This window comes from Ovis aries, chromosome 2 (genome assembly GCF_016772045.2).
Source record: "Ovis aries strain OAR_USU_Benz2616 breed Rambouillet chromosome 2, ARS-UI_Ramb_v3.0, whole genome shotgun sequence".
In the NCBI taxonomy this organism is placed as follows: Eukaryota; Metazoa; Chordata; class Mammalia; order Artiodactyla; family Bovidae; genus Ovis; species Ovis aries.
In genome coordinates, this window is record NC_056055.1 from 144,493,719 (window position 1) to 144,521,565 (window position 27,847).

The 27,847-nt window shown below is 39.1% G+C and overlaps 1 long non-coding RNA gene across 1 annotated transcript; it reads right to left on the minus strand.

Annotated features, from left to right (window-relative positions):
* Nucleotides 1-2,356: 2,356 nt before the first annotated feature.
* On the minus strand, nt 2,357-24,257 carry LOC132659312 (uncharacterized). The gene is made up of 3 exons (XR_009599600.1): nt 23,725-24,257; nt 22,945-23,178; nt 2,357-6,412 (listed from the first exon to the last, which is right to left on the minus strand). It is a non-coding gene; the product is annotated as an uncharacterized LOC132659312 (long non-coding RNA).
* Between the last annotated feature and the right edge of the window lie 3,590 nt (nt 24,258-27,847).

Consider the following 27,847-nt stretch of genomic DNA (forward strand, 5'->3'; position numbering starts at 1 on the left):
GGTCAACCAATTGTAAGATGATGTAACACAGGCTCTGTTGTGATTTCCTTTTTATAGATAAGAAAAAGGAGATTTGGAGAAGTCTAAGAATATGACTTCTCCAAGATCACACTGTTTGTGGCAGATTAAATATGGTGACAGGGGCTTCCCTGGTGGCCCAGTGGTAAAGAACCCACTTGACAATACAGGAGACGTGGGTTTGATCCTGATCCAGGAAGACCCCACTTGCTGCAGAGCAACAAAGCCCAAGTGCCACAACTATTGAGCCTGTGCTCTAGAGCTCAGGAGCCACATGAAGCTCCCATGCTCTAGAGCACGTGCTCCAAGGAAGAGAAGCCACCGCAGTGACAAGTCCACGCACAGCAACTAGAGAGTAGCCTCTGCTCGCCACAACTCAAGAAAAGCCTGTGCAGCAACAAAGACCCGGCACAGCCATAAATAAATTAAATTATTTTTATAAAGATAGTGACACCGAGGAAGCCAGAATTGAAAGAGACACGTGTACCCCAATGTTCATCGCAGCACTGTTTATAATAGCCAGGACATGGAAACAACCTAGATGTCCATCAGCAGATGAATGAATAAGAAAGCAGTGGTACATATACACAGTGGTGTATTACTCAGCCATCAAAAAGAATACATTTGAATCCGTTCTAATGAGGTGGATGAAAGTGGAGCCTATTATACAGAGTGAAGTAAGCCAGAAAGAAAAACACCAATACACTATACTAACACATATATACGGAATTTAGAAAGATGGTAATGATAATCCTCTATGCGAGACAGCAAAAGAGACACAGACGTATAGAATGGACTTTTGGACTCTGTGGGAGAGGGAGAGGGTGGGATGATTTGGGAGAATGGCATTGAAACATGTATACTATCAGGTAAGAAACGAATCGCCAGTCTATGTTCGATACAGGACACAGGATGCTTGGGGCTGGTGCACGGGGATGATCCAGAGAGATGATATGGGGTGGGAGGTGGGAGGGGGGTTCAGGATTGGGAACTCATGTACACCCGTGGCTGATTCATGTCAATGTATGGCAAAACCAATACAGTATTGTAAAGCAAAATAAAGTAAAAATAAAAATTAAAAAATAAATAAATAAAAGATAGTGACAAATTCCTTTCATTTTTCCCATAGAGAAGTTCCCCACCTTTAGATCTGGATGGGTTCTGTGACTGCTTTGACCACTAGATTTCAGCAGAAATGACACAATGCCAATTTCTGAACTGGCTGTCTTATTCTTATCTCTTAGAAAACTCTCTGGGAGAAACCAGCCAGCATGTGAGAAAACCAACTACCCCAAGACCATAATGCTGTGAAGCCCAAGCTGGCCAAGTGGAAAGGCCACATTGAGAGTGAGATGCTCAGTCATCCCTCAGTTATTCCAGCCCTATCTTCACAAACAAACATGTGAGGGAGTGTGATGGTTAATTTTATGTATCAGCTTGATTGGGTTGAGGAATGACCAAGTAGCGGGTAAACATTATTTCTCAATCTAGTTGTGAGAGTGTATCTGGAAGCGAATAACATTGGAATTAGTAGACCTAGTAGTGAAGATTCCCTCACCCATTCAGGTGGGCATCATCCAATCCATTCAGGGCTTGAATAGGGTGAAAAGGTGGAGGTAAGATGAATTTGCTCTGTCTGAGCTCAGACAAGCATCTTCTCCTGCCCTCAGGCTTTGGTGCTTCTAATTCTCAGCCTTTTTGCTAGGACTGGGACATAGACCATCATCCCCACCACCCTACACACATATCCCTTCCCTCTAATTTTCACAGATTTTGACTGAGTTACAACACTGATTTTCCTGGTTCTCCAGTTTGCAAATGATAAATTATGGGGGAATTTTCAGCCCCCATAACCATGGCAGCCACTAATTTTCTCCTTTATATATTTATATTTAACTGTACATATTATAATGATTTCTCTGATTAACCCTGATGAATACAGGGAGGAAGGCTTTGGATGATTCTTCCCTAGCCACTGACCTCAACTGCATTAGAAACCTTAAGTAAAAGTCACCCTTATGAAGTTAACTAATTCACAGAATTATGAGAGGAAATAAATTGTTGTTTCAAGCCAATAATTTTTTAGGTGGTTTGTTGCCTGGCAATAGGTAAGGAGAATGTGGTATTAAGTGGTAGAGCCAGGGTCTAGACAGTAGTATACAAAACCTCTTCGAGGGTTTACTGTTTTCATTCTAATACCAAGACACCCATAATGCAAGATGATATCTGCCTTCTTCCCTATGTTGACATTTGCATTGATGGTGCAAAGACAGGTAGATAAAACTGGAGATGTCTTAGTCTGAGTCAAGGCAGGGACACCAAATGGTATGAGTAGGCGTTATATTTAAAAAATCCAATTTTACTTAAAAATGTGCTAGATGAAGCAGTAAAAAATATTAATTTTATAAAACCATGACTGCTGTATACATATATTTTGAGTATTGTGTAACAAAATGGAACTACACAGAAAAAAAAATCTGTCTGCTTGATATCTGCCATTTTGAGGAAAGGAAATAGGTGATTGAGTTTGGAGATAACCAACTGCATTTTTCATGGAACAGCACTTTTACTTGAAAGAACAACTGATAGACAAGCTATGGTTATTCAGACTTCGGTATTTGACAGGCACTTTTTGAGAAGTGAACGAAATAATCTTGTCACTTCAAGGAAAACAACTGACACTATTTTGCCTGTGGTGAAATCTGAACTTTCAAGTGAAAATAAAAATTTGAAAAATTGTATCTGCTGCGGCAAACCTGACAGCATCCCAATACTTGGAAACTTTTCTGATGAGTTCAGTAATGGTATTAACAAATGTATTTTTTTGTGCTGTATAATGAAATGTGTTAATGGTGGGAAGATCAGCATAACTCAGTGAAGCCTTATTTTCCAACTGACCAATCTATGATGGTTAAAAAAAAAAAATCACATAGGAGTGAATATCCATTCCATGTGCAAGACAGAGTAATAGATTTTAAATGTCACAGAGTATCCAATGTTTACTGATTCAATTTTAGATGGCACATTGCAACTAATTTTTAAGAAATACCCACTTGTTAAGTTTTACTGTAGTTGTCAAAGAACAATTTCAAAAACATATCCAAACATATTTGAAAAGTTATTAAAATGCTTCTTTCTTTTCCAATTACATACCTAGGTGAGGCCACGTTATGTTCATACACTTCATCCAGAACAGTGTATTGTCATAGATTAAACATGGAAACAGGTGTAGGAATCTAGCTATCTTCTATTAAATCAGGCATTAAAGAGATTTGTATGAGTTTAAAACAGTGTCAATCTTCTCACTAAATGTCTTTTGCTTTGGAAAATAGAGTTGTTTTTCACATACATACACAAATATGTTATTTATGTTACCAGTAATAATTTTGTTATTTTAAAATAAATTAGTATATATTTTAATTGCTTAGTTTTAATTTCTAATATGGTAAATAGTAATACATATAACTCACATAATCAAACACTCATTGGAGTCCTCAATAATTTTTCATTTAAGGGAATCCCAAGATCAAAACTTTGAAAGTCACTCCTCTAAAATAAAACATTGCTACACATACCACACACAGAAGCGTTGATCTGATTATACATTTATCATGAAGTCAGAGATTATATGGTTCAGGCAGAGAAGAAGTAGGCCAGAATAAGAACATGTCTATCAAAAATCACCCACATATGCATCAAAAGTGAAATTAGAAGTGTAGTCGATGTCAAATGGTCTGATGTCACATATTAGAAACACATCTGTAGTAGCGCTTTTTATTTATTGCATTTAACAATGCTATTTAAGGGTGACAAGCTCTTTATGCTAATTATACACAAAGACTTCACAATTCATACACAGAAACATATAATATTACATCATAGAGTTGTTACCAGATGTTAACATAGATATTTTATCTCTTGTTGTTTTATTATCACTAAAGCAAGAAAGTATTTATAGCAATATCATTCTTGGATTAACATGTCTTCTAAAAAGAAAACCACAGTTAGCACTGTGGATGGAAGTTGTTTTACTATTCCCTGGGTTCAGACACTTAATGCTCTGGACCATCTTGAGGACATTTTTGCAATCTTATTATTATACGAGTGGCAGGAATAGTCTACCAGGAATAGGCTGTATGAAGAAAAAAAAACCAAAGTAATTAGAGAAAGATATTTAAAAATGTGCAATTCTGCATTATGCCTGGATTCTCTTTAGGAAAATTTCAAACAAAAATTTTTCATTTAAGGCTTTTCTGGAACAGGGCCCTTGGTGAGAATACTGTTGCTAACTCTGAAATTTATTTATAGTCTGAATTACAGATAACCCCTTTGTTCTGTTTACAGCCCACACACCCATGAAACATAAAACATTCCCTCTTCTCCTCACACAAGAATCAGTTGCTGCAGTGCTCGGGAAAGAGACTCATGTTGTCACTACCAGAGCATGACTCATTTCGATAAAGGGCCCAAAGCGTTTCATCAAGATAGCGTTGCCATGGCAAACAGATACAGTCTCTGGTTCTGTGTGAATCAGGGGGAATAGAATTAACACTTCAAGTGTATACTCAGTTATATGAGTATAAATGCATACATGCATACTAATTCAATGCTCCTGGAGTGATGTCTTCCTTCTCTGAGGGCCTTACAGGAAATGCTGTCAAATCTTTTATTTTTTTTCTTTCTGGCTGGCTGAAGAGTGTCAACTGGCTTCCAAAAAAAAGATAAAATAACAATATTTTAAATATATGTTTTCCCAACTCCTTCTGGCAACTATCTGAAAAACGGCACTTTCACAGATATGGGAGATGACATATCATTAAATAATTTATGTAAAAAACTGTCATGACTATATCACCAATTCTGTTTCAAATGTGTACTTACTTAAAGAATCCACGGCTTCAGGCCAAAGGCTATAATAATTTTAAAAATGATTTCCCTTTTTGCCCATAAATATGAGAATGATACTAATGAGAAAGTACTGACTAGATTTGTGCTCAAAAAGAATTGTATATTAATTACAAAAACATTATTATTATAACCTCAATGTTTCTCTGAGTTCACTGTAAGTATAAGCCCCTCCTTCCCTCACATCTACTCATTCACATATATACACAGACGTTGGAAACTGAATTTGGTTCTAAATGGGCTTCCCAGGCGGTGCCATGGTAAATCCACCTGCAAGTGCAGGAGACATAGGAGGTGACATTTTGACCCCTGGGTCGGGAAAATGTCCTGGAGGAGGGAAGGGCAACCCACTGCTATTCTTGCCAGAATAGGAGGAGCCTGATGGGCTACACACCATAGGATCACACAGAGTTGAACTGAGCACAGTTCAGTTCAGTCCAGTCGCTCAGTTGTGTCCGACTCTTTGCGACTTCATGGACTGCAGCATGCCAGGCCTCCCTGTCCATCACCAACTCCCAGAGTTTACTCAAACTCATGGCCATTGAGTCAGTCATGCCAACCAACCACCTCATCCTCTGTCGCCCCCTTCTTCTCCCGCCTTCAATCTTTTCCAGCATCAGGGTCTTTTCAAATGAGTCAGTTCTTCACATCAGGTGGCCAAAGTATTGGAGCTTCAGCTTCAGCATCAGTCATTCCAATGAATATTCAGGACTGATTTCCTTTAGGATTGATTGGTTGGATCTCCTTGCAGTCCAAGGGACTCTCAAGAGTCTCCTCCAACACCACAGTTCAAAAGCATCAATTCTTTGGCACTCAGCTTTCTTTATAATCCAACTCTCACATCCATACATGACTACTGGAAAACCATAGCTTTGACTAAACAGAACTTTGTTGGCAAAGTAGTGTCTCTGCTTTTTAATATGCTGCCTAGTTTGGTCATAAATTTCCTTCCAAGGAGTAAGCATCTTGTAATTTCATGGCTGCAATCACCATCTGTGGTGATTTTAGAGCCCCAAAAAATAGTCTGTAACTGTTTCCTCATCTATTTGCCATGAAGTGATGAGACCAGATGCCATGATCTTCGTTTTCTGAATGTTGAGCTTTAAGCCAACTTTTTCACTCTCCTCTTTCACTTTCATCAAGAGGCTCTTTAGTTCTTCTCTTTCTGCCGTAAGGGTGGTGTCATCTGCATATCTGAGGCTATTGATATTTCTCCTGGCAATCTTGATTCCAGCTTGTGCTACATCCAGTCCAGCATTTCTCATGATGTGCTCTGCATGTAAGTTAAATAAGCAGGTTCCCGATTTGGAACCAGTCTGTTGTTCCAAGTCCAGTTCTAACTGTTGCTTCTTGATTTGCATACGGATTTCTCAGGAGGCAGGTCAGGTGGTCTGGTATTCACATCTCTTTAAAAATTTTCCACAGTTTGTTGTGATGTACTGAGCACACACAATGTTAAACAACTCCACAGTGGCATGGCTCATATTACCTAAAAAAGGAAAATCTGAAATAATAAAACCCCAAAGAGTAACTTTCTTCATTAAAAAATATTAATTTTAATGTGAATTGGCAAAATTTTAAATTAAACTTTATAAAAAATTAGAAAAATAACATAGCTCTTGATTCACTGGGGTAATGACTTTGAGAGAGGTGAAGTAAGATGGTAAATGAAAGAAGAGACCAGAAGTAAAAGAAAGATAGATTTAATGTAAATATATTTGGTTAATATGACATATGACATTTCAGAATGCCTTTACAGCTCTACAAATATCACACCACAAAGTAAAAATAACATGTAATTTAAGAACACTCAGTATCACATAAACGACTTCAAAAAATGGCCAAAAGTTTACTATCCGTCAAGAATATTCTGTTAATACTTTTCACTTGTAAACTGTTGGTTTGAGGGTTTTTTCGTTTTTTTCTTCATGGGTCCCACTTTAGTCTCAGGTAAATTGTCTTTCTCTAAGCCTTTCTCAGGAGCCTAATCCCTCCACCAGGACTTTGCAGTGTTTGTGTCTATAGCAACACAAACTCTCCTTTGCCTTCATCAGGCAGTTAGTCCAAGGCTCTCTCAGAAAGAACACTGGCAAAGAGCAGACGCTATTGAAGTGCTAATATGGCATTGGTTGATGGCTCTCTAGTTACATGTAAGTTACATTTTAATTCATTGATGATTTTGCTTCTTGTGTATCCAGAATAGAGACCTCCTTGGCTGTCTGATGGTTAAGACTTTGCCTTCCAATGCAGGGACTGTGGGTTCTTTCTCTGGTCGGAAGCTAAGACCCCATATGACTCTCATCCAAAACACCAAAGCATAAAGCAGAAGCAATAAAAAAAAATAGAATAGTAAGAATATATTAATATCAACTTTTTAAGGAATTCTATATTTTCTAGAAACAAGAGGATTGGCTAAACATAAACATCCCAATATAAGATCTAAGGAATGTGGCTCAAGTGAAATTTTCAAACTTTGATAATCATTAGTTTTTATTGAGCTCATATTTCACATTTATAAAATTTAATAACAAAATAAAAATAATAATTCAGTTAATCTTTCCTTGGAATATGTGTTATTCATGTTAGTAATCCTAGTTTGGCACATGGCTGTCACATAGTAGGTGTTCAATAAATTATTTCTGAATCGAGTTACTTGTATAAATTTAAATGATTTTTCAATAATCCCTTTAAAATACACTTAGTTAGCTAATTTATTATGCCCTACATCTTACTGAAACTCTCTCTCTAAAGTATGAAAGTTCAAATAATATAAACAACAGTGCCACTTTCTAAAAAGGTTTCTTCAGTAAACAGAGGACTCGCATAAATTCATACCCTCCAGCCACTGCTAATAAATAAAAGCAAGCAGATAAATATTTAAAAATAATAAATAATAAAAATAATAGGCCATGTCTAGTTTGTTCTAATATGGATCACAAATGAAACCAACTTTCTTTCATTTTGTTCTCTTCTTGCGCTGTAGATATTTATAAAAGAAAATGATGATCAGTCAAATTGGGATTGCTTCATACAAAGCAGGAAGCTGTTGTCTTCCGCAATATAAGGGAAATGAGTCCAAAGTCTACACTGTAAATTAATAGCTCTAGCAATTATTCATGAAACCTGCTTTTAAAACCTCCTGAACCAAAACAGAAGCAGAAGATATTAAGAAGAGGTGGCAAGAATACACAGAAGAACTGTACAAAAAAGAGCGCTTGTGGCCACTGCTGAGTTTTCCAAATTTGCTGGCATATTGAATGCAGCACTCCCGTGGACAGAGGAGTGTGCAGTCCATGGGGTCGCACTTTGCACACTCCTCTGTCCACGGGATTTTCCAGGCAAGAGTACTCGAGTGGGGTGCCATTGCCTTCTCCACACTTAGAGCCAGACATCCTGGAATGTAAAGTGAAGGGGGCCTTAGAAAGCAGCACTACGAACAAAGCTAGTGGAGGTGATGGGATTCCAGTTGAGCTGTTTCAAATCCTAAAAGATGATGCTGTGAAAGTGCTGCACTCCATATGCCAGCAAATTTGGAAAACTCAGCAGTGGCCACACGACTGGAAAAGGTCAGTTTTCATTCCAATCCAAAAGAAAGGCAATGTCAAAGAATGCTCAAACTACTGCACAATTGCACTCATCTCACATGCTAGTAAAGTAATGCTCAAAATTCTCCAAACCAGGCTTCAGCAGTACATGAACCGTGAACTTCCAGATGTTCAAGCTGGTTTTAGAAAAGGCAGAGGAACCAGAGATCAAATTGCCAACATCTGCTGGATCATGGAAAAGGAAGAGAGTTCCAGAAAAACATCTATTTCTGCTTTATTGACTATGCCAAAGCCTTTCACTGTGTGGATCACAATAAACTGTGGAAAATTCTGAAAGAGATGGGAAAACCAGACCACCCGATCTGCCTCTTGAAAACCTACATGCAGGTCAGGAAGCAACAGTTAGAACTGGACATGGAACAACAGACTGGTTCCAAAGAGGAAAAGGAGTACGTCAAGGCTGTATATTGTCACCCTGCTTATTTAACTTCTATGCAGAGTAAATCATGAGAAACGCTGGGCTGGAAAAAACACAAGCTGGAATCAAGATTGCTGGGAGAAATATCAATCACCTCAGATATGCAGATGACACCACCCTTATGGCAGAAAGTGAAGAGGAACTCAAAAGCCTCTTGATGAAAGTGAAAGTGGAGTGACAAAGTTGGCTTAAAGGTCAACATTCAGAAAATGAAGATCATGGCATCCGGTCCCATCACTCCATGGGAAATAGATGGGGAAACAGTGGAAACAGTGTCAGACTTTATTTTGGGGGGCTCCAAAATCACCGCAGATGGTGACTGCAGTCATGAAATTCGCTTACTCCTTGGAAGAAAAGTTATGACCAACCTAGAGAGCATATTGAAAAGCAGAGACATTACTTTGCCAACAAAGGTCCATCTAGTCAAAGCTATGGTTTTTCCAGTGGTCACGTATGGATGTGAGAGTTGGACTGTGAAGAGAGCTGAGTGCTGAAGAATTGATGCTTTTGAACTGTGGTGTTGGGGAAGACTCTTGAGAGTCCCTTGGACTGCAAGGAGATCCAACCAGTCCATTCTGAAGGAGATCAACCCTGGAAATTCTTTGGAAGGAATGATGTTAAAGCTGAAACTCCAGTACTTTGGCCACCTCATGCAAAGAGTTGACTCATTGGAAAAGACTCTGATGCTGGGAGAGATTGGGGGCAGGAGGAGAAGGGGACGACAGAGGATGAGATGGCTAGATGGCATCACTGACTCGATGGACGTGAGTCTGAGTGAACTCTGGGAGTTGGTGATGGACAGGGAGGCCTGGCGTGCTGCAATTCATGGGGTCGCAAAGAGTCGGACACGACTGAGCGACTGAACTGAACTGAACTGATCTGAACCAAAACAAGCACCAAAAAGAAATCATCCATGGAATGTGATGAACAAGATTAACCACTCAATCTAGCATAATAATTCTCTGAAATATTTTATTGACTTGGTGAGCAAAAGGGAAAATCTATTTAAATCTTTATTTTCTGGTAAACACTGTTGTATAATCTCAGAGATACAGTTTGTGCACTACTATGACAACCTAGATTCTCATATCTGCAAATCTTGGCTACAAGCTTCTGGATTTTTTCAAAGTGCAATTAAAATTTAAACAAACATGTGGGAATATGCCCTTTTGCTTTTCACTTTCTGCAAAAGACGGTGATATGAACAGTCTAATATTCAATGTGCATTCATTTCACAATCTAAAATAGCTAGATGCAATTAACTCTGGTATGCTTGGTGAAGTGTTCTCCCAGGAGAAACAAATCTCATCCTACAGATCAAGAGATGTAAAATGAACCATCAACCCTACAGAGAAATATGCTGATTGGATTTTTTTTTTAAGTTTAATGGCATTTTATTGCAACACTAATCCTTATCCCTCTTATTACCTTTAAATATTTAACTGTCTCCCATCATGATCTCTCTGAGCTCCTCCAGTTTGGCTTCAGCACAGCTGGGCCACTCTAACCTTTAGATCCCAGTTGTATAACTAATGAATGAAGGCCATGGGAACAATGATCTGGGGAGTACGCTGGGTTGCTGAAAAACCCAAGTGCAATCCGGAGCTGGTCTCAACCTCTCTAAAGTGGCTATTTCATGTCAATAGTACTTTCTGAGCTATAATAAGGAAGAAATTTAAGTTTGGAACATGGGGTTCAGAGCAACCCAGGGCAGGCCACTGTTTTCAAAAGTCCTGTACTTTGTACCTATCTATCATACGCATTTATCATTATGTCATCACCTATCTCTCCATGCAACTATTCTGCCACGAGAGTTTCCATATTTAACACATTCTGGCACAATGAGAATGGCAGGTATTTGGAAGATACTAATAAGTCTCTGCCGTACATGGCCAATGTCTAACAAAAAAACTCATTTTTAAAAATCACCATTCAATAGAGTAAATAATATAGAATATGGAAATGTAGCCTTTAAATTGTGTCCCTTTTTTTTTCCTCATTTTAAAAGCAAACAAAAACCCTATCATCTGTGAAGTCTTTCTTGTAAGAAAACAGTATGAATAAAAGTTCTCCCTGATCTAATGACCTATCCACCTCTCACCAAAATTTTAATCACTGATTAAGCACATTTATACTCATGATTTTATTAGCTCAGCTTTTGTTTGTTTGGTTCTGTGGGTACTTCTATTACACTTTCTTTTTTGTCTCACTTGATAATTGCTGACTATGTACATGTGAGGTATAGTATTGATACGATATTAAAAAACTGAACCTCTGAACCTATACCATCTGGTTGGAATCCAGCTTGACCATTTACTAGTTGTGTTCCCTTGAGAAAGTTACTTAACCTCTCCAGACCTCCATGTTCATCTGAAATTTTGCATAACAATTTTTACCTCAGGAGGTTGTGACTTAATCATGGGGTTTTCTTTTCCTGTTATTTTATGATGGTTTGACATTTGGGGACTTTGTGGACCCAAGTGAGGACTGAGTCTCCCAGGGTTAGCTAATTTTTAAAGATAGCAAACAACTTACCTGTGAGCACAACTCTGATACGCATATCATAGTCCATACCCACCCAGAGTACACACTTGCATCCAGCTTCTTTTATCAGGCTCCCGTAGTCAAGGAGGCTTCCCAGGTGGCTCAGTGGTAAAGAATCTGCCTGCCAATGCAGGAGACATGGGTTTGATCCCTGGGCCAGGAAGATCCCCTAGAGTAGGAAATGGCAATCTACTCCGGTATCCTTGCCTGGGAAATCCCAAGGACGGAGAAGCTTGGCAGGCTCCATGGGGGTGCAATGAGTTGGACATGACTGAACACACACGCATAATTGAGAACACTGTCTGCCCTAAGTCACTGAAGGATTGAGCGCTGGACAACTAGAAACCACCCATATAGCCCCAAGCTTGCTGCTGAAATTATTCAAACTACCCAATCCTAAACCTTCTTAGTTTGTTTATCCTGCCTCATCCATTCCTTCTGGTGAAAATCTCAATAAAGCCTTTTGCACTTCCTTTCTCCTTAACCTGTTTGCCCCCTGATTGACCCTGGCACTGTCCCTATGGTCTTGAGTGGTAAGATGAACGCCCTCCTCTTGGGAACTGAGAGTAACAATCTACGTTGTCAATGATAGTCACCCCTGATCTGCTGGCCACACCATACATAATTCTAAAACCTACATTTCAAATAAGTGTTATACATATTCACGTGTTTATACACATAAACATCCTAGGACAGTTCCTTATATTATAAATATTCAGATGTCAACAAATTTGTTTGATATTATTTCCGTAGAGGGGTAAACATATGAGCACTAAATAACTAACACCTTCACTCATTCACTCAACTTATAATTCAGAATTCCCTATCTGCCATAAACTATGTTGGGCATTGGGCTTCCCAGGTGCCTGCCTGACAGTGCAGAAGAGGTAAGAGACAATCAGTAATTGCAATGATTCTTGGAAAGAGTCAGACATGACTGAAGTGACTGAGCGTGCATGCACACACGTTAGGCATTGAGGCAATAACAGCAAGAGCACAATAGGCACCTTGTGCTATGGGCTTAGTTGCTCAGTCCTATCTGACTCTTTCTGACACCATGGACTGTATAGCCTGACAGGCTCCTTTGTTCATGGGATTTTTCAGGCAAGAATTATGGAGTAGGTTGTCATTTCCTCCTCCAGGGTATCTTCCTGATGCAGGGATCGCACCCACATCTCCTATATCTCTTGCATTGTAGGAAGTTTCTTTACCCACTGAGCCATTAAGGAAGGCCTTCCAAATGATTATGACCTTGTTAGTAATTGTATTGATTTAACCTTATTAGCAAAATGCCTGGCTAGATGAATCACAAGCCGGAATCAAGATTGCTGGGAGAAATATCAACAACCTCAGATACGTGATACCACTTTAACGGCAGAAAGTGAAGAACCAAAGTGCCTCTTGATGAAGGTGAAAGAGGACAGTAAGAAAACTGGCTTCAAACTCAGCAACCAAAAAACTAAGATCAGGGCATCCGGTCCCATCACTTCAAGGCAAACAGATGGGGAAAATGTAGAAAATGTCAGATTTCATTTTCTTGGGTTCCAGAATCAATACAGACAGTGACTGCAGCCACAAAACTGAAAGACACTTGCTCCTTGTAAGAATAGCTATGTCAAACCTAGACAGTGTTTTAAAAGGCAGAGATATCACTTTGCTGACAAAGGTCCACATAGTCAAAGCTATGGTTTTTTCAGTAGTCATGCGTGGATATGAAAGTTGGATGATAAAGAAGGCTGAACACTGAAGAATTGATGCTTTTGAACTGTGGTGTTGGAGAAGACTCTTGAGAGTCCCTTGGAATGCAAAGAGATCTAACCAGTCAACCCTAAAGGAAATCAACCCTGAATACTTGTTTCAAGGACTGATACTGAAGCTTTAGCTCTAATATTTTGGCCACCTGATGCAAAGAACTGACTTACTGTAAAAGACCCTGATGCTAGGAAAAATTGAGGGCAAGAGGAAAAGGGGGCAACAGAGGATGAGATGGTTGGACGGTATCACTGACTCAATGGATTTCAGCTTGAAGAAACTCAGGGAGATAGTGATGGACAGAGAAGTCTGGTGTGCTGCAATTCATAGGGTCACAAAGAGTCAGACACAACTTAGCGACTGAACAACAACCTTATTCCTTCTTGTTCCTAAGTATTAATCAATAGTTAGATTGATATTTTATGGCCAAGAACATTTTCTAAATCAAAACAATCTTTTCTCAATATTCTTCTCTCTGGGTTATTCTAATAAGTCCAGTTTCCACAGTATTAATTTCTGTTATTCCCCATCACTCTAGGCTTCTCTTCTACCATTCGTAGGTAAAGGAGAGAAGCTTAGGACAGATGCATTATGATAAATGACCAGTATGGGGGCAGTTACATAATGCCCTCTTATTAACATATTTCAAATGACAGCATCATGCTATTGATTCACAGCTAGTCACTGAATAGAATCCAAAGAATTTTGAGCCTACATTTTTGCCTGGTCAGTCATTCTCCATCTGTATAGTTTACTTTCTGTTCTTAAATGTCCTCTGTATATCCATATATAAATTTCTCACCTCCTCTTATCTGGCTACTAACATATTAAATATACTTTGGGGTATCTGCCATGTCATGCCCAGTGTTATGAAATCTGCCAATGCTCACAGCCCCTGCTGAGTGAGCAGCACACACTGAATAATCTTGCCACCTTCAACCTCAGGTTAAAAAGAGCTGATGGAAGGATGACTAAGTCAATCAGAACCTTTATCTTCTCTCTCCCTCTTACTCTGTTTCACCGACACCAAGACTTTGGTGCTGAGCAATAATGTTGTGTAGTCCATAGATAAATTACCATGTTCAATTATTCAAAAATATTTACTGAGCATATAGGCACTAAAAACATAAGCACAATCTAAGACCTTATCAGGTGAAGGAGATAGACAATGAGCACACAATTGCATGAGTAATTATTTTCCAAGTCTAGGCTAGGCTTTCTTTTTATCCATCCTCACTCTGAAGGAGAGGACAAGGAGGAACATACAAGGACTAGGGCATTTATGTTTGTGCACAAGTGCTTGTGTATTTTAAGAGAAAGGAATATAGAAGAGGAATCCTTCAAGGAAGTAACTCCAAGCTGCAACATAAAAAATAGTTAGCCTAACAGGGAGCTCAGTCTGGCGCTCTGTGGTGACATAGATGGGATGGGAGATGGGGGTGGGAGCCCCAAGAGGGAGGGCTCACATGTATACATATAACTCATTCACTTCATTGAACAGCAGAAACTAACACAACATTGTAATGCAATTATATACTCAATTAAAAGCATTAGTTGGCCTGGTCAAGGGGGAGAGTAAAGAGTTTAGGCAGGAGTCACTAGGTGTGTAAGAGCTTGGAGATTGGAAGGAGTTTGTAACATGAGTAAAATGGAAGGACACACAGCTCATTGGAGTTTGCTGAGAAATGGGAAGAGCAAGGTGGGTCAAGACTTGAAAGGCAGACAAGGGCCAGATCATGACAAGTCTTGTAGTCTGTCTCAAGGAATCAAAATGATACATATGTAAAGTGAATCAGTAGAAGGGGAACAAGAGAGAAGGAAGCTTATATGAGAGACCATGAGGCCGCTCTCCTGAGTAACACCTTGTTCCTCAAATCTCCCGGCATCAGTTCCCTTCCGTACCCTCCAGTCTCTCCTTTCCAATCTACCCTGTGTGCAGCCACGAGTGCTGTCTTTGTAAATACAGATCTCATTATACCACTTCCCAGGTTTAAAAAACTGACCCCTCTCCATGTCTTAAGGATATATTTCCAATATACAATACACTTTTCTAGAATCATCTGTCACCTCATGCCATACACCCTGAACTTTAGTCATTCTGGGCTACTCACGGTTCCTTACAAGTGGAACATAGCATTATGTCTCCGCTTTTACTGATGCCCTGTCTTGTCTGCCCTGGAAGTTCTCAAAAACCTCAAATGTCATTTCATCCATGAGGTCTTCCTGGACTATATTTTCTATATTCAGTAGCATTTTATCTACATTGTTAATAAAATTATACTATTTTCACATTTTAATTGTGCATTTCTACCCTTGAAATAGGAGGATCTTATGGGCATTTGGTGTTCAACTTTTCACTATACCCAGTACCTAGAACAAAATATTTAGCGAATAAATAAACATATTATCTTTTCACTAACAGCAAGACATTTTATAACACTCCCCAAACTAAATTGTACATATAATTATAACTAATGTTGGTTTTTTCCCCTCACTGAGTTATCCAGTCACTAGACATTAAGTGCAGTAGACTAAAGAGAGCTCTAAACTATATTTTACAGATAATTTTTATTAGCTATGGATTTTCTTTACTTAAAATATGACTTTACTGAAATTGTTTATATGTTTAAAAAGATGAGGTAATAGAGAAAGATATTACTAGATTATCTTCTCTTAAAAAAGTGGTTCAAGGAAAGGAGTGAAGTGAAAGATGGGAAAGATTAAAAAATTATTTCCCTTTTATATTTAGATGTTGAAAATAAAAAAATAACAAAATATAACAATTGTCTCTTATATTGCCCAATTTATATTGTCTCTTTAAAGACAATAAAAAGCTACCTGTTCAAAACAATTTTAGGAAACCTCTATCCATGAGAAGTAAAATGAAATAAATAATCTTTAAGGGATCCTAGTAGATCTCTAAGCTTCCTGGATAGCTCAGGTAATAAAGAGTCTGCCTGCAATGCAAGAGACTCTGGTTCAATCCTGGGTTGTGAAGATCCCCTGGAGGAAGGCATGGCTACCCACTCCAGTATTCTTGCCTGGAGAATCCCCATGGACAGAGGAGCCTGGTGGGCTACAGTCCATGGGGTCACAAAAAGTCAGATACAACTGAGCAACTAAGCACGGCACAGCAGGTCTCTGATGCTCAGATCCTGAGCCCTTACTAAAATCAAATAGCCCTTCTAGACATAGCTCTAATACACATAAACTCTTGGACCTCAGAGCTCGCTCATCTTCCTTGGACCATTTATGTATTTGTTAAACAATGAGGTTGAATTTAGCAAAATTACTTCTAGTTCTTACAGTCTACAATTACCCATTAAAAAATATCTCTTTGTAAGAAGATCCAAATATAAACTACTCTCCAGTAAAATGCAGGTAAAAATGATTTTTAGAATATTTTGCTTTGCCTTTTCCATGCGTATTTTAAGAGATTTCCACTTCTTAAAATTTATCTTTTGTTATCACTCCACACTCTGCTAATGCCCACTGGTGTCCAGTAAACAAACATTTTGGCACATACAGCAGCTTGGGCAAACAGCTACCCTTAATAATGGCATTTGCACCAGGATTCTACCCCTTTTTGTAGAATTCCAATAGCAAAATTCTCCTTTAGACACAGCAGCCGGCTGACCCAGTTTTTCACACAATACTGCCTGCAGCTCCAGACAGTCTGCTGAGATAATGATTGCACCTCTCTCACCTTTCCCCTACTGGGCAAGAAGCTCCCTTTCTGTGAGGATTGCTGTTAATGAAAGGTAAGGATGTCCATATGTCCCCTCACTTTAGCCATCTTTTACAGAGAGCTGTAGCAGATCTCACAGTTCTTAGCACAGCCTTACATACAGCCACTAATAGTCAATTAGGGTTGGCATCTGAGATGGAGCTTGCCACCCTGGGCCAGATAGTCTCAACATCTCCCTTCTAGATTTTTTCTGAAATAACCAGAGAATAGATTTTGGATTGGATTTTACTACTCAAGTCCAGAAATATGTAGAAAAGGCTGAGTCTAGCTTGAGTTACTTTTCCTAGTTGCATTTAATGGGTATAATTAGAGAACATTAAGAAATCTTTTTCAGAGAAGGCAATGGCACCCCACTCCAGCACTCTTGCCTGGAAAATCCCATGGATGGAGGAGCCTGGTAGGCTGCAGTCCATGGGGTCACTAAGAGTCGGACATGACTGAGCGACTTCACTTTCACTCTTCATTTTCATGCATTGGAGAAGGAAATGGCAACCCACTCCAGTGTTCTTGCCTGGACAATCCCAGGGACGGGGGAGCCTGGCGGGCTGCCGTCTATGGGGTCGCACAGAGCCGGACACCACTGAAGTGACTTAACAGTAGCAGTAGCAGTAAGAAATCTTTTTAAAGGCTATTGCTATTTTATTTTCATTTCTAACCAGGACTCAGTATCAGAGGAAGATAAAATCGAATTGCCTTCATAATTGCCTTCATAATTTTTAAATTATGATATTGTTGACTGTATAATCTATGTGGGGTCCATAAGACTAAGGCAGAGCATCTAAAATTTAGCAGTGCCTGAGAAAAGCCTTAAAAGTTTCTGAAATTCATTAGGATAACAAAACAAATATCTCTTATGACCTGCTCATAGATGTCTGGGGTGTAGACAACTGATACAAAAATCTGGAAGCATTAAACTTTAGCTACCACTGTATTGTATTTCTTATTTTGATAAATAATTTCTTAGGAAAAAGTTATTTTCAGACCAAAAAACCCCCAAATATTCAAGCTGCTCTCTAGCCCAGAATAACGTGGCTAAGTTTAAACCATGTAGAAATAAGTGAAATATAATAAGCCACAGATTTTCCTAGCTTAAGGCATTTTGGCCTGGTTCCTCTCAGAATGTAGTTGAATAAAATCTTTCAAATGTATCATGTCATTTATCAATGCTGCGGATAATTCCGAATCAGAGATAAACTAACATCCTTTCATTTCATCATCTAACTACAATATCTGACGTCACAAAAGAATTTATAGATTTGGAAATTCTGAGTATGTGAAATAAGGTAGATGAGAAACTATCATCATGCTCTGGGTAGAAAGAAAAGAACACAATCCTGGAGGAAGTACCTATCTTCTTCAACTCATCCTAGCGTTAGTGTGGAGTTGTTTGTCCAACATGGTAGCCACTAGCCATCCGTGGCTCCTGAGCCCTTAGAACATGGTGGATGTAAATTATGTGCTGTGAGTGTAAGATACACACTAGATTTCGAAGACTGACTGCAAAAAGTATACAAATAATGGAAAATATTTATTGAATACTTATGTTTTAAGATCCTATTCTAAGCATGTGTGAGATCTTAACAACCCTATAATAAAGTAACCACTGGTCCCAGTTTGTCTGGACTGAGTAGTTTTCTGAAGGTGGAACTTCAGGTATAAAACCTGGAAACATTCAGAGCAAACCAGGATGTGCCGGACACCCTACCTCTACATTAAATATCATTTACCCCATTATATAGACGAAAACATTCAAGGCTCAGGGAGACTCAGCAACTTGTGAAAATTCACACTACTAAAAAGTGGCTGAGAAGCATTTATGTTATACCTGTTTGTATTACAGAGTATAAGCAGTATACTTATACTATATTCTATTTCCATCAGAGAAGATTGTTGCTTTTTATTCATTTCTCCAATGTAGACATGTAAAATACGTAATAGAAAGTGTTACTCTAAAATATGAAATAATAATAATGAACATCAATATATATTGATTCTTATAACTCTAGAACGTAGGTACTATTTTTGCTCCATTTTACAGATAAGGAAACTAAGGCACAGATAGGGTAGATAACTTTCTCATGCAAACAAATTTCTAGCAACTGGTCTTAACCAAGACAGTTTGCTTTCAGTGTGGTTAAACTGTGTTGTTAAAACAGATTTTCTGAACCACCTGTCAATGAATGTTGTAAGAACTTCAGACTTCTTGGTGCTGCAAAGAGGTTGTAAAGAGCTGGGAAAAATATGGAAAAGCTAAGGTGGTAACCTGGACTCCAAATCCACCTGTAAACACTTAATTCCATGAGATTACTAAATTTGAGGTTCATAGAAAGTATTTATGTTATACCTGTTCATATTACACAGTATAAGCAGTATATTTATACTATATTCTTTTTTATATACTTTTTATATGACATTTCATTTTTGAATTTGTAATTTTTGTCTTTTGGTTCACTAATGTATATTTTCATGTTACTTTAAAAATATACAAATAAGGAGGTTTCTGAGAATTTGCTAATGTAAGAATTACTTTTACTGCCTTTTTCATAAAAGAATTGGTCCTACATAAAATCCTTAAATTGTAACATTTTTCCTTATAAATGTTATGGAAAATTAGTACTAATTTCTGGTTTCATTATCTTCCTACATAGCAGAGGAGTCTTCCTATAAAGCAGAGGGGTCATCTGGTGCCATCAGGATTTTTACCTTGTTACAAAGAAATAACTTTTTATGACCTCAATGGTTTTGAATATTTTATAACTCTACTTGAATACTTTTAATTACAAAGATGTGCCTACCTATACATTTCTTCATACTGATTTTGTCTGGAATATGTAGAGAGAACTCTCAACCATCATTATCATCTGATGACATTTTTAATCAATTATCTTTGGTACTTCTGATTATTCAAGTCTCCTCCTCAGAACATGTGTAATTTTAAGACTGACTTTCCATTTTTGACTCTTCATAAAGATTTGATTGGATTTTTCTCCTTATTTTGCCTCTCCTACATTCTGAGAGAGCTACTCATTGTTGTTCATATTAGTGTGTGTGAGTTAGTCACTCAGTCGTGTCCAACGCTGTGGGGCCCCATAGACTGTAGTCCGCCAGCTCCTCTGTCCATGGAATTCTCCAGGCAAGAATACTGGAGTGAGTTGCCATTTCCTTCTCCAAGGGATCTTCCCAACCCAGGAGTGGAAACCGCATCTTCTGCATTAGGTAGATTCTTTACTGTCTGAGCCACCAGAGAAATCCATTGTTCACTCTGGTGTTCAGTCGCTAAGTCATGTCCAACTCTTTGCGATCCTATGGACTGTAGCCCACCAGGCTCCTCTGCCCGTGGAACTCTCCAGGCAAGAATACTGAAGTGGGTTGCCATTTCCTTCTCCAAAAGTATATTATCTGCGCTTTAAAAATCTCATCTATGGTTCTTGACGTTATTTAAAACTCATCTCAGATTTTGAAAAATAGGTTAAGTTTTAGCTTCAGACTGCAGTTGCATTGTGAGAACCCATTTATCTGCATCTCCATAGGTTTTGAGAAGTCATGAGAGGCTGCAGTGAGAAGTAGCTGGAGGAATTTTAAGCACAAAGCTACTAGAATATCCCTACTTCAGCCAAGACATTATGCCTTACATTTTTCATGAGTTTCTGGTATTAAATATAAAATACACTTCCCTTAACTTTTTTCATGATTTTCAATGAGTCTTTGAAGTTCAATGGAATAACAACTAGCACTGCTTTTGATCTTTACTGTTGCTACATAGTGACGCTTTGAAAATGCTGGGCTAGAAAATTTACATATCAACCTAAATAGCATCAAAGATCAGTGAAGCTCTCTTCGCATTGGACAGGCAGTTCATCAGACATAACATGCTGCTTTCGGTTTTGACACTTCTGCTGAGTCACCTCCTATACAACTGGGTTATCTGAAAATCATAATGGTGATATTCAACTCTACTGCTGCTTTTTAACAGGACAGTCAAATCAGAATAACTACCTTTAACATTAGGATATATTTTTCCAACACTATTGAGTTTGATTCAACAGTGTTATAGCGGTAGGGACAAAGCCCTAATAACTCAGAAGTCTATTTTGCATTGGCAGGAGATGATCTAACCGGATATTTTCATCTCTGCCATTACAAGTAAAAAATTTGCATTAGCAACATAAAGCAGGCAGATTCCAAAACAAATTAAATTTAAAGGTTATCAGAGGCACTGTGCTATTAACTATTTTCATTTCCTTTCCAGGTTCCCTATAATTCAGTCTATATGCTACTTCTCAAATAACTGTGCATGCATGCTGAGTTGCTTTAGTCATTTCTGACTCTTCACAACCCTATGGACTGTAGCCTGCCAGGTTCCTCTGTCCACAGGGTTCTCCAGCCAAGAATACTGGAGTGGACTGCCATGCTCTCCTCCAAGGCATCTTCCCAACGCAGAGATCAAATCCATGTCTCAGCAGCTCCTGCATTGCAGACAGATTCTTTACTGCTGAGTCACTGCAGAAGTCCCCTCAAATAACTGTATTTTTTCTAATTCACCTGCACATATAGCACTGCCATTCTAATGATCCTCTGATGAAATCTCCTTTTAGGAATCAAGTGAAACTTTGTGAGTATCATGATGCATTATGTAAAGATCCTTATTTCCTAATACTGTTCCTAGGTGGTACAACACTGGGAAGGTGGAAGCATTTTCTCCAACTTTTCATTTCACTAACATGAAGCTTCCACTAATTGAGTTGCCAGTACCTCAACCAAATATGACATAAATTGTGATAATAATCTTAAGATAAAGGTTTAATTCTCTTTTCTTTTAATTAAATGGATTGGTAGATAAGTAAATTGTGTTTTTGAAAAAAGAAATAGAGCAGAGAAAAGCTCATAGGTTAATTGTGGTCAAGAGATATAATCTTTCTAATAGGTAAAAGGAACAAAAAAATTCAAGTGGTTTTCATAATATGCTTACAGATGCATACATATTGCCTGTAAAAATATTATAAACATCATAAATTCAGAACTTTTCTGGCTCTGCTTTAGAAAACTGACAAACTTCATATCTGTACCACTACACCAAACAGGCTTAGAAACTGAATAAATGAATTTTAAACAGCATAGTCAATGCAAACATCTGAGTTTAGTTCAAAGACCTATTTGTGTGGAACATTTCTCTGACTATATCCCTGTTTGATGTGTAAGATGGGTGTACTATTTAGAATATCTGAAAAATAATGGCACAATGAAAAATAAAATTGCAGTAGGAGGTAAGGAATACTTAAACTGGAAATGGAAACAGGTAAAATTATATAAAAAGTGCCCATTACAATGATGCAGTTGGATTACTCACACGTTTTACTTCCACACATTTTTTTCAGCTGAACGCACTTACAGGTCACTGGCTTCTCCTGATGCCCCTACACCAGATCCCCAGTTCCACTCACTACTAGCAGGGTAGGGCACCACGTAGAGCTTTGTCCTGGCATAGCATGCCTGAGCCTTCACCTGGCTTCAGGGCCAGAGTCTAGCCCCGTACTTTCTCTAAGGCCCTCTCTCTACCCCGTCCAGTTTCTGCTGTGGTGACGGAGGAGGGTGCTGCTCTTCTGCTTGAGAAGGAAACACTAGCGAGCATGTGTTCTGGTAAGGGAGATGCAATGATCTGTTTCTCCTAAAGAACTTTGTCTTTATTAAATTCCCTGTTGATTAAGTAGAGTGCCAAAAAAAAAAAAAAATACAGTAAGTTCCCTACATACAAAAGAGTTCCTTTCTGAGAGCACATTTGTAAGTCCAATTTGTTCGTAAGTCCAACAAAGTTAGCATAGGTGTCCAACCAAACTGACTTTAGCATTGGCTATATAGTATTGTACTGTAATAGATTTACTTTTCACACAAATAAAACATTCCTGAAAAAAAGCCAAAAAAAATAAAGAAAACGTTTTTAATCTTACTTAACGTACCTTGAAAAATACTGTAGTGCATGACAACAGCTGGTACACAGGGGCTGGCATCAAGTGAACAGGCAAGAAGAGTCACCAACTGGAGGAGGCAGAGGAGCTGGGAGATCGTAGAGCTGAAGGCTCATCCGCAATAGGAGATGGAGGGCAAGCTGCAGTTATACTCATGCCTGATGTTAATGGAATGCAAGTTCACATCTTCGAAAGTTTACAACTTGAGGGTTCATATGCAGGGAACTTAATGAAAAATAAATTTTTTTAATTTAAAAGAAAAAAGAACACCGAATAAGACATCTTGCAAGGTTTTAACAGATTGAACATTTCCCATCTCAATTTACTACTATCCATGACTTTATCATTATTTCTACTTCCTGTCAAATAAGTGACTGCTGCTACCATGTCTCCACTCTAAGGCAGATCTCTGTACTAGAGTTTCTCAGCTACTGTAGTGCGCAGCAAGTAGGTTACTGTCTGAGGAGACGGCTCTATCTCCTCACCCCCATGGCTGATAGATGAAGGCCTAGATCACCCAGGACTCGTGGCTGGTAACCCTGGCTAGAAACACCTTCCTAAAGCCAACTGTTTGCTGTATAAATATTAATAGTTTCTATGTTTGCAGCATCTTCAAAAGATTGGAGGCAGTAATTTAAACCAATAATTATGAAGGCGTCTGTACTGTAGGGCCCACTTCCACGTACATACTCCGAGGCAGCTTTAAAACGAGGACTCCAATGTCTTTTCCATTTTCATTTTAAATATTGTTCCACAATAATGTTTACTTACCTGAAGATTCCCTGGAGAAGGGATAAGCTACTCACTCCAGTATTCACAGGCTTCCCTGGTGGCTCAGATGGTAAAGAGTCCACCTGCAATGAGGGAGACCTGGTTCGATCCCTTGGTTGGAAAGATTCCCTGGAGGAGTATTCTTGCCTGGAGAATTCCATGGATAGAGGAGCCTGGCGGTCCTCTCTAGTCCACGGGGTCACAAAGAGTCAGACATGACTGAGTGACTAATTCTTCCTGTCTCTAAAATCTCTCAGGGTTCTTTTTCACATACAAGATAAACTGAATGCTTTATCACGGCCCCAAAGGCCCTTTGTGATAATGTTCCTACTTCTTCATGCCAACATCTCCCAGCAAGTCCCAGTATTTACTCATTGCTTGATTCATACTGAATGGCTAACATTTCATAAACGTACCATGTTCTTCTTGTCTTTGCTGTTTCATTTGCCTTAATGTCTGCTTCCTTTGTTAACCTGGCTTATTCTTACACACTATTCAAGACTGAAAATATAAATATAAGTATCATTGCACAGGTGTAGTATCCTTGGTAACAACCATCTCTACAGCTCACCAAGCATAGTTCTTCTTACTTTGCAGCTCAGTATTCCTAGGCAAGCTGGTTCACCTTCTCTAAGATTCTAGAGAACCCTATGAAAGCTTTAATTGTTGTGTTAGTAACACTGCTTTTAAGGTATCAGCTTATAAACCTGCTATCCCATTAGCTGTTGAACTTTTAATAATCCAAGAGTATGTCTAACCAATCTTTTTTCCTGAAGTACATGGCAAATGATGGGGTAGTGATTATTTTTAGTTTTCTTTGCTTAGCACTCCCCTCCTTGAAATCAACAGCACCATCATCTTCCCCTCAAACACCCCTCCTTTTCAAACACTTGGAGCTGTTATTTTCTTTCATTTTTCTACTTTTATGACTACACGATTTGGTTTTCGAGTAAGTATGTGACTCAGGATTACCTTCTTTGGTCCTTTCCTAGGATAAAAATATTGGTAAATTGGAGGTCTTCCGTTTCTGTTTAAACTAGGACCATATGGTCCAGGAAGCTAACAAAAGTCATGGGAACAGATACACAGATAAACTTGGTTTAAGAGCATGAGGAGAGAAGCCGAGCTGAGAGAGGGAGGAAAAGCTTTCTGATGGCTCTGCAGACCCTGACATGGGGCTGCTCAGCTCTATTGTGAACAAACCCTTTTTCTGCTTAGTCTGTTTCCAGGCAGAGTTCCATCATGACCAAAAAATGTCAACAGAGAAGAAGAACAACAAATGATAAGTGGACTGACACATGAAGCAAGAAGGATAGGAAGAGAAGAAAAGAAGGGAAGGAAGGAGGGGAAAAGGAAAGAAGGAAATGGAGAGGGAGGGAGGGAGGGAGGGAGGAGGGTTAAGCAAGGGGAGGAAAACACTCCTCCCCTTCTGTGCCATTTAAAAAGTTAAATGGCACAGAAAATCCTTTCAGCCTCACTAAACTCACTCAAGGATTCAAGTTTTCCAACTTCTGATCAGGATTTTTCATGTTGGGTGGCAATCAAGTGTCAAACTGAAACTGAGGGTAGTCATCAGTTAGATCCATTCAACTATAACTTGCCTAATAAACAATACACATGGACATCACCAGATTGTCAATACCAAAATCAGGCTGATTATATTCTTTGCAGGCGAAGATGGAGAAGCTCTATACAGTCAGTAAAAATACCAGGAGCTGACTGTGGTTCAGATCATGAAACTCCTTATTGCAAAATTTAGACTTAAACTGAAGAAAGTAGGGAAAACCACTAGGCCAGTCAGGTATGACTAAATAAAATCCCTTATGATTATACAGTGGAAGTGACAAAGGGATTCAAGGGATTAGACCTGACAGAGTGCCTGATGAACTATGGACAGAGGTTTGTAACATTGTACAGGAGGCGGTGATCAAAACCATCCCCAAGAAAAAGAAAGGCAAAAAGGCAGAATGGCTGTCTGAGGAGGCCTTACATATAGCTGAGAAATGAAGAGAAGCAAAAGGCGGAGGAAAAAAGGAAGGATATACCCATTTGATTGCAGAGTTTCAAAGAATAGCATGGAGAGATAAGAAAGCCTTCCTCAGTGATCAGTGCAAAGAAATAGAGGAAAACAATAGAATGGGAAAGACTAGAGATCTCTTCAAGAAAATTAGAGATACCAAGGGAACATTTCATGGAAACATGGGCACAATAAAGGGCAGAAATGGTATGGACCTGACGGAAGCAGAAGATATTAAGAAGAGGTGGAAAGAATAGATAGAACTAGATCCAAAAGATCTTAATGACCCAGATAACCCTGATGGTGTGATCACTCACCTAGAGCCAGACATCCTGGAGTGTGAAGTCCTGGAGTTATCAAGCCTGGAGTGGGCCTTAGGAAACGTCACTATGAACAAAACTAGTGAAGGTAATGGAATTCCAGCTGAACTCTTTCAAATCCAAAACGATAATGTTGTTAAAGTGCTGCACTCAATATGGCGGCAAATTTGGAAAACTCAGCAGTGGCCACAGGACTGGAAAAGGCCAGTTTTCATTCCAATCCCAAAGAAAGGCAATGCCAAAGAATGCTCAAACTACCGCACAATTACACTCATCACACAGGCTGGCAAAGTATGCTCAAAATTCTTCAAGCCAGGCTTCAACAGTACACCAACTGAGAACTTTCAGATGTTCAAGCTGGATTTAGAAAAGGCAGAGGAACCAGACATCAAATTGCCAACAACCGCTGGATCATAGAAAAAGCGAGAGAGTTCCAGAAGAACATCTACCTCTGCTTCACTGACCATGCCAAAGCCAATGACTCTGGATCACAACAAACTGTGGAAAATCCTTCAAGAGATGGGAATATCAGACCACCTGACCTGTCTCCTGAGATACCTGTATGCAGGTCAAGAAGCAACAGTTAGAACTGGACATGGAAAAACCAATTGGTTCCAAATTGGGAAAGGAGTACGTCAAGGCTGTATATTGTCACCCTGCTGATTTAACTTATATGCAGAGTACATCATGAGAAACGCTGGGCTGGATGAAGCACAAGCTGGAATCAAGATTGCTGGGAGGAATATCAATAACCTCAGATATGCAGATAACACCACACTTACAGCAGAAAGCAAAGAGGAACTAAAGAGCCTCTTGATGAGGGTGAATAGGAGAGTGAAAAAATTGGCCTGAAACTCAACATTCAGAAAACTACAATCATGGCATCCAATCCCATCACTTCATGGCAAATAGATGGGGAAACAATGGAAACAATGACAGATTTTATTTTCCTGGGCTTCAAAAGCTCTGTGGACAGGGACTGCAGCCATGAAGTTAAAAGACACTTGCTCCTTGGAAGAAAAGCTCTGACAAACCTAGACAGCATAATTAAAAGGCAGAGACATTACTTTGCCAACAAAGGTCCATCCAGTCAAAGCTATGGTTTTTGCAGTAGTCATGTATGGATGTGAGAGTTGGACCATAAAGAAGGCTGAGCACCAAAGAATTGATGCTTTCGAACCGTGGCATTCAAAAGACTTGTGAGTCCCTTGGACTGCAAGGAGATCAGACCAGTCAATCCTAAAGGAAATCAGTCCCAAATATTCATTGGAAGGACTGATGCTGAAGCGGAAGCTCCAATTCTTTGGCCACCTGATGTGAAGAGCTGACTCATTAGAAAAGACCCTGATGCTGGGAAAGATTGAAGGCAGGAGGAGGATGAGAGGATGAGATGGTTGGATGGCATCACCGACGCAATGGACACGAGTTTGAGCAAGCTCCGGGAGATGGTGAAGGACAAGGAAGCCTGGTGTGCTGCAGTCCACGGAGTCGCAAAGAGCAGGACATGACTGAGCAACCTAACAACAATAAACAATGCACTGTAACCTGCCTTCACTGTTCAGCTCACTTTAATTGTTTAGATGAAAACGTGCATATCCCCCAAGCACCACTGAACCTAAAAAGACCCCTTTACTGCCCCTTAAAATAGTGTCTCTGACCTAAGTGTCTTAAGATGTTTGCTCAATTTGTTTTTTAGGAACTTGGAGTCAGTTGTTGTCCATTTTGAGTCCAAACCAATTGAGACTGGTTGGGACCACCGACCCTTCAACTAGGCTTGCACAAGTAT